At 46.0% G+C, this 11505-nt stretch overlaps 1 long non-coding RNA gene across 1 annotated transcript; it reads left to right on the forward strand.

The window, feature by feature from the left end:
• Positions 1-3211: 3211 nt before the first annotated feature.
• LOC134934822 (uncharacterized) lies at positions 3212-8389 on the forward strand. The gene is made up of 3 exons (XR_010179821.1): positions 3212-3305; positions 5809-5986; positions 6605-8389. It is a non-coding gene; the product is annotated as an uncharacterized LOC134934822 (long non-coding RNA).
• The last annotated feature ends 3116 nt before the right edge of the window (positions 8390-11505 follow it).

An 11505-nucleotide genomic window follows, 5' to 3' on the forward strand; every position in this document is an offset into this window, starting at 1 on the left:
TCTATATTGGGACGCTAATACTTCTGAAGCTGGTCTCGGATGATATGCTCCCTGTATATGTCATCGGTTGGCTACCACCATGCTATGCTTACTTTTTCTTCTTTTTTTATATATTGGTAATATGTCAAGCGCTACCCAACTGAAGACTCTCTGGGGTATACTAAATTAGGGTCAAAAACTGCGGTCTGTCGAAAAGACGTCAGTTTTCGACTTTTTAAGGTCGAATAGTGATTCGACCTATTCAGTCCCATCAGTTTTTATTCGACAAGTTGTGGAATTCGACTTGTCGAATAGTACGTGAATAGGCGGTATAGCTGCCGATTCACGTACTTTTGAGTGAAACAGGGCCAAATTCGACAGGATTTGGCCCCGTTAATGACCATCTCAGTCCGACATAAAAAAATATCAGACTGAGATGTGGGACCCAGAGTAGGAGAGGGGGGGGGAGCCGCGGGGAGAGCCGCAGGGCATACAGGGGAGAGAAGCGCTATAGCACAGCGCTGCAGGAGGATGTCTCACAGCCGCGCCGCTCACGGCAGCGTCCACCTGGCTCCAGCAAGTGAGGTCACGCTTGTTGGAGCCGGGTGGACGCTGCCGTGAGGTCGGGCGGCTGTGAGGCGTCCTTCTGCAGCACTGATGTAGCGATGCTCTCCTCCGACTGCCCGCGGCTGTCCCCGCTGGTCTCCCCCCTCTCCTCCTTTGGGTCCCTCATCTCAATTCGACTTTTTAAAAGTCGAATTGAGATGAGATTGAATAGGGGTTGTCGGATCCATTCCGACAAATGCATGTTGGAATGGCTAAATCTAAAATTGTACTGATAGAGGGCTGCTGCGCCTCAGAGAGCTGCAGTGGAGATGTCTACAGGAGGTCACTCAACCCCCTAGGGCATGAAATACAAACGAAATGAGAAATCACTTCTGCGCTCGTCAAACGACAAAACAATGATGCAATATAACAGGATGAGTTCGTAATCAACAGTCTTTGGGAGGAAAGTCTATTCCCTTTCTGGGTTCTTTTTTCATGGGAGTGGTGTAAGGTGCAAGATGACTTGATGCGTACCGTACTCACGTTAGCACGTGGTATGTCCCTCGAATAAAGGTATCTTTAGTATTCTGTTCCTTTCTCTCTTCCTGTTTCTCCAAATGGGCACTTGATTAGTTCTTGTCCTCGAGGTTGGGAAAAAGAAAACGACTGATAGTGTAGTACCGTAAGTTCGTAATACTGAGAAACCCCTTCTAGAGGGTGTGGCTTCTATGTCCTTTTTTTATTAATGAGGGGGTGCATACCGTACTGACATCCATACAGAAGGGGTGTAAACACATAAAGGTATCTTTACTTCTATTGGTGGTTCATAAATCTGCTATTCGGAATCACCCACAAGTACGACAGATGATAAAGGTAGAGGGCGTACCCAACTCACACTTAGCGGTGCGTAGACCTGTACATAAAGGTATCTTTGGAGTGGTCCTAAGAATAGGTGATCTGGAATTCTACTCCCCTCCATGAGTAATAAGGGTGCAGGATGACTTAATGCATACCGTACTCACATTAAGACGTGATGTGTCCCTCGTATAAAGGTATCTTTGATATTTGTTCCTTTCTTTCCTCCTCCTACTCCCAATGGGGCACTTGATTGGTACTTATCCTCGAGGATGGAGAAAAAGAACAGAAAAACGACTGATAGTGTAGTAAATTCGAGATGGCGGGTAACTATTTCTAGGAAGCGTGACCCCTTTATCCTTATTCCTTTAGTGAGAGAGTGCGTACCATACTCACAGCCGTGCACAAGAGTGAAAACACATAAAGGTATCTTTACTTCTACTGGTGATTCGTGAGCCTTAATCCTGGAGTCACCCACACATAGGTGAGACAGATGGTAAGGAAATTGGGCGTACCCAACTCACACTCAATAGTGCGGAGACCTGTGCATAAAGGTATCTTTTAGAGTGGTCCTGATAATTCTCAGTCTCAGATTCCACTCCTCTCACGGATGATGGTGTGCGTGTAGAAAAAAAATGAGTTTCAAGAAATGAGGGGATGAGGTAATATCATACAACAAAGATTTATTAATAAACCATATAAAAACAACATAAAAAAGCTGGCAAAGGACCCATGGTCATGACAAATGAGGGTATATAAAGATGAGTGTGAGATGTTAAAATCCGGATTTTCCTCACCTTTATGGATACCGTCCTAGTCAATCCCTAGTGGTCCTGGCCCTCACACCAACGCGTTTCGAAAAGGAAGTCTTTTTCAAGGTGTGTAGTGAGGGCACTAGTACAGATATTTATACCCCATGAAAAAAGAACCCAGAAAGGGAATAGACTTTCCTCCCAAAGACTGTTGATTACGAACTCATCCTGTTATGTTGCATCATTGTTTTGTCGTTTGACGAGAGCAGAAGTGATTTCTCATTTCGTTTGTATTGCATGTTGGAATGGATCCGACCCTATCTGAATTTACCCCTCTGTGTTCTCATCCCTCTCCCCTCCTCTCCTACTCTTTTTCTGGTCTTTTCTTTATTGACACTCAATGACCATGGTTAATATGCTTTCTTGGATCAAGCGATGTGATGATGCATTTATGTATTTTACTGTATATCATTTTGTTCTTTATATTTGAAAATCCTGAATAAACAGATTTTGAGGGAAAAAAAAGAACTTCACATCTACTGATGGATGTACGCAGATCTGCAAGTAGGTCAGATTACCTCCTCCGCAGATCACTCCTTCTTCTTTGAAGCTGCACAATAGTGTGTTTGCTACCCGCTGTCAGACGAATATGCATGCATGTCTCTCTGTATATAACCACCTTCACCTAATTTGTGATGTAGGGAACTGCCAACCAGAGACGTGCAGTCAGGGGAGGCAGGGGAGGCAGTGCCTCCCCTGTCATTAATGATGAAAAGAATAAAAAGAATATACTTATGACACATATTCTGTGTCATAAGTATGTTCTTTATATTACTCCAATCATTTCACACTGAAAATACCTTGTAAATGAATTTCTGCGGCACCTAGAGCGGTGCCGCACGATGGCCATTGTAAAAGTCCAGAAGCAGGGGGCGGCTAGGGGGCGGAGCCAATCAGAGGATTGGAAAAGGCCATGGAAAATAACAGTGAAAGCGGCACCAGTACAAGTGCCGCAGAGCAGCAGGGGCGTGCTTTCAGCGTATATGAAAGCACGCCCCTGTCTCTATGATTGGGCAGCAGCTGTAGAGTGACGGCATCCTGCTGACACTGGCAGGCCCGGCGACAGGTGGGGTCAAAGGGGACACCCGTCCCGCTGGCCGCCTGCTTCGTAGTGTAAGTAATCATTAATAGTAACGTACTGTCTTTTTTTTGCGCACACTCTCCCCCCCCTCCACCCAGTGGTCATCCCTCAGTGCCCCTGCCCAGCGTCACCTGTCACCCCCGTCCAGACCGTCACCTCCCCTCCTCTCAGAGTCCTCCGTCCTCACCCGCCCTGTCTCTGCTGGGGATTCGGTGAAAACCGGTCTGGACTAAATTCCGGAACCCCGGACGAGACCTGCTCCCTGCAGCGACCCCTGCCGCTGAGGAGCTTTATATGCGCGTTCCCGTCCGGGGGTGTGTGTCACTAACAGGCTGTCAGCGGGGACCGGGGAGACGGAGAGCGAGAGCTGCTGCTCCCTGGAGAGACTGTCAGCCCTGCACACACAGCGGACGGGCGGACTGGTCCGTGTGCTGCTGTGTGTGGGGAGACATGACAGCCTCCTACCCCGCTGCTGCTGTGCCCGAACAGAGGGAGGGAGGGGGGAGCAGCACAGGGAGATGCTGGTGCTGTGCTACTGTGGTGACAGCCAATTGTGATATTTTTTAAAAGCGTGGTCACTATAACGTTCATTTTATTTATATATATATATATATATATATATATATATATATATAATATATACATACATATATGTTATATGGTATTACCAAGGTCTGATTTTATTGTTAAATTTAATCTCAAATAATATTAAATAAACTCTCGCTCTCAGTCACCCCGGTCCCCATTGCCAGCCTGTTAGAGACATGCCCCCCAACTCCCACCCCTCGGACGGGAACGCGCATACAAAGCTCCTCAGCGGCAGGGGTCGCTGCAGGGAGCAGGTCTCGTCCTGGGTTCCGGAATCTGGTCCGGTCCGGTTTTCACCGAATCCCCAGAAGTGTTGGCTGCAGCACAAAGAGCCCCCTCGATACATAGAAGCAGCCGGTAGCAGCATACAGTGCTCTCGACACCTTCACCCACAGTTCCCCCTCTCAAAGCGGTGTATGCGGGCCAGGGAAAGCGATTGAGGAACAGTAGAGGCATCTCTGGGAGATGCTGGGCGGGAATGAAGCCTCTGGCGGATTACGTTATGGGTGAGCGTGTCGCCTTGTCTTCTTTAATGACAGTGCCATTCACTGGTGGCAAGTCGTGGCATTCCGTTGCTGGTGGAGGGGCTGAGGTACATTAAGCTCCAGCGCGGGCTCTTACTTGGCCTCACATACAGTACACGGTGCATAGGTGCCATGCCAGTAGCAGCTACTATCAGTTTACTGTACTGCGCCCCTCTCGTCGGCACCCCTGATGAATGGCATCCTTCCAAAGAGTAGATACACCCCTGCTGCCCTGTAATCACAGTATATACACAATGGCTGCAGTACCAGCCCACCCTCCATGTACTCTAACGTATTATGCTGTTCCTGAAAAGTGTGTTCTTGTGCTGCTAGGGATGTACTGGAGAATCCAGTGCCTCCCCAGCCATTGACCTCACCGCACGTCACTGCTGCCAACCCTAGCTGATGGTCCATAACCTTGGTTAGGATCAGCAGCTCCCTACAAGTGAAGGTGTCTGCCCGCATTTTGGCAGTACAGTGAGAATGCTCCTGATTGGTTTATGTAAAACAGCATCCCTGAAGGATACAATCGCACTGTGATTAACAGTGTGTGTGTGTGTGTGTGGGGGGGGGGGTGATGCAGCATTATGGGGAGTGGTCCAGACAACACAGGTATTTCTGGACCATTTTAGAGGTGGCAGCATAAAGTCACGCGCAGGTGCTGTAGGAAAAAGCATGGCGATAGTGCGCCTGCCTTTGCGATCACAGCGCTGGGCATACCCGGCATGCGATCGTATGGGTGGTATTCATGTGCCCAACGGTCGGGAGACCGACGGTCACATGACCTCCGCCAGCCTCCCGACCTCCACTATCCCGATGGTCGGCATGCCGACCAACAGGGACTATTTCCACTCGTGGGTGTCGACGACACATATAGAGTGGGAATAGAACCCCACCGAGCCCGCAGCGTGGCGAGCGCAGCGAGCCCACAAGGGGTTTGCTGCACTCGCCTCTCCCCGCCGGGATCCCGGCGTCGGTATGCTGCCGGGATCCCGGCGTCGGTAAGCTGACCGGCGGTCAGGAGACCGCCGGTCAGCCATACTACACCCGATCGTATGCAGTTGCAGTTTTGCTGAAATAGCAAAACTGCAACTGAAGCTGAATTAAGCCCAAGATGCATATGTCAGGAAATAAGAACAAGAGAAAGCGTTGACCCAGCACCTAACTATAGGAGGTGTGCATATGGGTGTATTGTCGTGTGACCAACAGCAGGTGGGAGGACTCACTGAGATCCAGTCCCACCAGGGTAATGGTTAGTGTTGGAGACTAGCGATTGTTCTCTGGTGGTATGCTACCCCTGGGGAGCACCGCACTATCTCCTGCTTGTTTGGAGTAGGCATCAGCACTGTGTCCAAGATTGTGTACTAAGTCATGCAGGAAATGCTGGATAACCTCTACCACCGCTTCATCTGCTTGCCTGAAGGTGAATGCCTAGACGATACCATCCAAGGCTTCCTGGAGCGTGGTTATCCCCAGTGTGTGGGTGCTATTGATGGGACTCCTATCCCTATCATCACTCCCCTTGACAACCCAGTGGATTACTACAGCCACAAAGGATGGCATTCTATTGTACTACAGGCTGTAGTAGACCAAAAGTACTGGTAAGCATTTATTAACAATTTGTGTTTTATATCCACTTCACATGTTTTTTTTTTTTTTTTTTTTAAGGTTTTGTGGTTTAGGAAACATCATCTGATAAACTTTTTTTTAGTTTCACAGACGTATTTTTGGGATGGCCTGGGCAAAAATATGATGCACGAGTTCTGGCCAACTCTGATCTCTATAGGCTTGCAGAGGAGAAGCAGGATGGCTGGATGTTTCCTAAGGCGCTAAGAATATCTGATCCTTTTTCTCATTTTCATAGCTGTACTTTATGTTTATTTAAATTGGTTTTATACATGTGAAAAGCTATGGAAGACTACAAATGTGAATATTTTTTGTTGTCCATTACTGTTGATTATTGTAGTAAGAATATAATAACGTAGGAAAAATGTGTCCAGCTCACTTTCATTTATTTTACCCTGTGTGTAAATGTGGCAGCATGGTTGGTGTGATGGTCAGCATTACTCATACTTACCATTATATATTTTTACTGTTACTGCAAATCAACCAGCAAACTTACCAGTTTGAACATTATCAGCGTGACATCCAGTGTTCAGCTATGTGAAATAATGTTCCACCTCTGCCAAAAAGTGTCATTCTTTTCTATTTCTTTACAGAAGTGGAAGATTGTGGATGGGGTGGAGATCCCAGTACACCTGATTGGAGATTCTGCAGATTCTTTGAAGTTATGGCTTATGAAGGGTTTCACTCAATGGGGGAGATTCAAATGTTTGAAAAGTCAGTTGTGTGTATGTTTTTTCCCTATCTAATAGACAGGAAAAACAGACACCCAACCGACTTTTCAAACATTTGAATTCCCCCCATTGTGTCCACTTGTCGCTGGAGAAAATGCCTTTCATCCGCTACCGCAGTTCTGCCAGGATGGATGTGGAGAATGCCTTTGGGCGTTTAAATGGACATTGGTGCTGCTTGATGAAGATATGGACCTAAAACTAATGGCCGATGTTGTTGCTGCCTGCTGTATTCTCCATAATATCTGAGATACAGAAGGAGCATTTCCTACCGGAGTGGAGGTGTGCACTATAGTGGGGGGTAGTATGAATATATTTCGTGAAATTCGTAGCAAGTGGTGACCTGTGGTAGCTTGACACATCACACCAAGCACTCCGACATTTTCAATATGCTATCCCCACTATTAGGATACTGCCACTATGGCTCGTTGCCACAATTTTTAAGAAGCGTATAAAAATTATTAAATTATTAACACTCACGTGGTATAGAGTGGTGCATATATTTTCTTTTTTTAGGGGCACCAAAAATAGCACTTAGAAAATAACATAAATATTAGGGATGTAGTCAGGATCCCAGCGGTCAGAATACCGATGCCAGGATCCCGACAGCCAGAATGCCGGCAGCTATTTCCACTCCTGGGTGTCCACGACTCTCTAGGAGTGGGAACAAAACCTGTAGCGAGCATAGCGAGCCACCAAAACCCCCTGCTGGCATTCTGGTGGTCGGGATCTCGGTGTCGGTATTCTGACCGCCGGGATCCCGTACCCAACCCAAATATTAGCACCTTTAGTCCAAAATGTTTTGATATAATATTTTAACACTATAAACTTTTATATCTTTAGCCAAAAAATGTTTTCAGACAGAGTTATTGCCTGAAGATTGAATAAGGGTGCTCCTGTGGTGAGGCTTGGTATTGTGGCTGTGTGGGGTTCCCATTTACTAAGCGCTGAAGGAACGACTTATGTACATGTGATTTCTTAGTTTTTTATTTTTAAAAAATGTGCAAAAATCTCAAAAAAACTTTTTGGATGTTGTCATCATGGGGTACTGTGTGTAGAATGTTGAGGGGTAAAAAATGAATATACTCCATTTTGTAATAAGGCTGTAACATAAAATGTGGAAAAGTGAAGCGGTGTGAATACTTTCCGAATGCACTGTAGACATAGAGGTGCAAGCATACATGTGTTTGTGGCATTCTCCCACCTCCACAAAAGCTACCTACTGCAGTAGATAATTTTCTTTAAATATTCTATTTTTAAGATAAATTGTGGGTTCTGAACTTTGATATATATCTTGCGCAGAGCTTTACCTTTATTTTTTGCTGCTCCGACCTTTGCATTCCATAGGTGTATATTTGTTCAATGGATATTGAAATGTTCAATGAACAGAAGACTGTAGCATATAAACAAGCAAAGGTGCCGCACCTGTGTTATTGGCCTATTCCCCAATGCACGCTTGCTACACTCTGCAGCAGATAGCATGTTATTTTGGATAACAATTTTTGTGTGTGTTTTATACAGGTTTAAGTTAATAATTATAGGAGTTTCTATTGCCTGAATTAAAATGCAATGTTTGTAGATGTATGTAGTGTTTTTATAAGGAAAAAAAGGCTTTATACTTACAATTTTGACGCAATGCAGGGAACTTGGTAGGCTGCAAAATCTCTGGTTCAGGACACGTGGATGGTGACAGGGTAGTCTGCGACAGAGTGGTCTGTGGGTCATCCACGCAATGGTAGTATTCATCTCCGCGGAGGAATCGTGCTCGCCTGTGCCATGTTCATCAGAAAGCAGCATTAGTGAGCCAGGAGACTGCTGGGCATTCCTTGCTGACTTGACTGGCTGCATTCTCCCTCTGATTTTTGACTGGTGCTGCTGTTGGTGATGGATAAAGAAGACGACAGGCTGGCCAAATTTCTTATGGCAGAGTTGCAAAAAATGGGATAAAGTGCATCATAGTACTTCCATTCCATCCTTTTTGCACCACTTTTTTTGCGATTATGGTCATGGACTTTAATAAACATCTTGCACATAAACTTCAGCTTGTTTGTCACTTGCTGTTGGGACCTTTTTATTTCCTGACTTGCCAGTATCTTGGTGATATTATGATACACGGGGCATTACTGTGCCTGACATTTGACGCATGATTTCCTACTCACCATTGATGCTTAGGAGATCCTGGATGTCCTCATCAGACCACATGCTGGACAGCCTTTCCAAGCTCTCTTCAGGCCTATGCCCATTGCCTTCTCTCTCCAGACCTGTGTGACCAGCACCCAGCTTTCCAATTGTTTTCCAAGCCTGTGTGCCCAGTGCTCGGCTCTCCTTCCAAGCCCTCTCTCTCCTGACCTGTGTGCTCTGTGCCCAGTGACCATCTCTCCTTCCAGGACCACTCTGTGCCCAGCGACCAGCTATCCATCCAGGACCACTCTGTGCCCAGCGACCAGCTCTCCTTCCAGACATGCTCTGTGCCCAGTCTGTATGCGCCCAGCTCTCCTTCCAGGCTCACTCAGTGTCCAGTCTGCGTGCGCCCAGCTCTCCTTCCAGGCCGACTCATCTGGGTGTGCAAATAAGCTGCACCTCTCAGTGCGTCTCTGGGTGATTACCTCAGCAGCCAGCACCCTGGAAGGACCAATTAGCGGCTTTTGCAATTACCCGGGTTGAAAAACCCAGGTACAGTAAGAGCTGTTTCCACTGCAGTGTTCCCAAGTATTACCCGCTAAAAACCCTGCTCAATACCCAGGAAAAAATACTGGGTCAGTAAACACAGGATTTTTCTTTGCAACCGTTTCCACCTAGTTACGTCCAGAGTAGAGACGGCAATTACCTGGGTTTTCTAGGCAGTGGAAAAGGGGTATTAGTGTTAGTATATATTAAAAAATTGGTCACAGACCTGGAACTCCCTTCCTCAGAAAAAGAACAAGAAGATAATGGTTTAGTACACTTCTTTTTAAAATTGTCAAGTGTAATAAAATTTCTCTAACATCCATATGGGATACTGGGGTCATTCCTTAATACGATGGGGTATAGAGGGTCCCCGCAGTAGGCAAGGCACATAAAGTCAGAGCCGATACCCGCTGCAGGACCACTGTCCTGAGGGGGTGTTTGTTACCGCTGGGCATTGTGCTCAGTGAGCTCACCCGCAGCATGCTGCATGCCCGTGGGACATGTCTGAAGATGTGTTGAGTGGTGAGTACACACCGGGGACCCCGCTAGGGAGGCCCACAGGCAAGGTGTGTCAAAATGGCACATGGTGGCAGACTCCCCGAAGGGGGTCCTCCGGCCCATCCACTTCACTGGCATATAGGTGATAGCCACTGGACCACTAGGGGGACTTTCACACAGTAAAAAGCTGGAAATAGCCAGTATAATCATATACAGAAGCTCCGGTCGCCATTAGGGGGCGGAGCTTAACTCAGAGCAGGACCAGAAGTTCTGCTGGCGCCTTCCTGTTTCTCCTCATGCAGCAAGGATGCCGAGCTCCTCACAGGCACTACAGACAAGCTGGAAGATAAAAGAATGATCAGGCGCCTATTAGTATATCCAGATTCCTGCTGCTTTTCTATGGGTATACGCAACCCAAAAACAACGAAAATGTATATACAAGAGAGAAAAGCGCTGGTATATGGTAAAAATTAATAGTATTTTTATTTTTCTCAAAAAGACATATTGTCTAACAATTTATACAATAAAATATATGAAGAAGAGCAGCAGCCGGCCGGCATTCTCTATAATTGCATAATCAATAATACAATTAGAATGAAGTTTACAAAAAATGGTTAAACAGTTGGATATCAATGTGCTTTTCTGTTATCAAAATGAATTAATATGTATCCAATCCTGGATTGGAATGTAACAATGTTGAGCATTATGGGGGTCATTCTGAGTTGTTCGCTAGTTTTTTTTTCTCGCTATGGAGCTACTAGTCGCAAACTGCGCATGCGCAATGTACGCAGCGCGCCTGCGCCAAGTAGATTAGCACAAAAGTTTGGTATTTTACTCATGGCGTAACTAAGTTTTTTCATCGTTCTGCTGATCGGAGTGTGATTGACAGGAAGTGGGTGTTTCTGGGCGGAAACTGGCCGTTTTCTGGGAGTGTGCGGAAAAACGCAGGCGTTTCAGGGAAAAACGCGGGAGTGTCTGGAGAAACGGGGGAATGGCTGGGTGAACGCTGGGCGTGTGTGTGACGTCAAACCAGGAACGAAACTGAGTGAACTTATCGCTATTTGTGAGTAGGTCTGGAGCTACTTAGAAACTGCTAAGAAATTTCTATTCGCAATTCTGCTAATCTTTCGTTCACAATTCTGCTATGCTAAGATACACTCCCAGAGGGCGGCGGCTTAACGTGTGCAATGCTGCTAAAAGCAGCTAGCGAGCGAACAACTCAGAATCACCCCCCATAAGTAGCAGTTTGTTTCCCACAGTCAAGTGATTGACAACAGTTCCTGAAATAATGTGGAAATTGGGAGAATTCAAATGTAGATGGAAAACCATTTACCACTTTCATGGATTTAATTACCACTAATTTTCCTCACGGCCACTGGTGCAATTATCCTTTAAAAGGATAAATGCATCAGTGGCCATGAGGAAAAGGATTGATAATTAAATCCATGAAAGTGGTAAATATATTTCCATCTACATTTGAATTCTCCCAATATCTTGAGAAAAAATACATTTGTGATTTTCTGGCCATTTGACAGAGAATATGAATGATAACTTACAAACTTTTCTTTCACTCATGGTTAGTGGTTGGGTGATGCCATTTA

The sequence above is a fragment of the Pseudophryne corroboree genome, chromosome 6 (assembly GCF_028390025.1).
Source record: "Pseudophryne corroboree isolate aPseCor3 chromosome 6, aPseCor3.hap2, whole genome shotgun sequence".
Taxonomy (NCBI): domain Eukaryota; kingdom Metazoa; phylum Chordata; class Amphibia; order Anura; family Myobatrachidae; genus Pseudophryne; species Pseudophryne corroboree.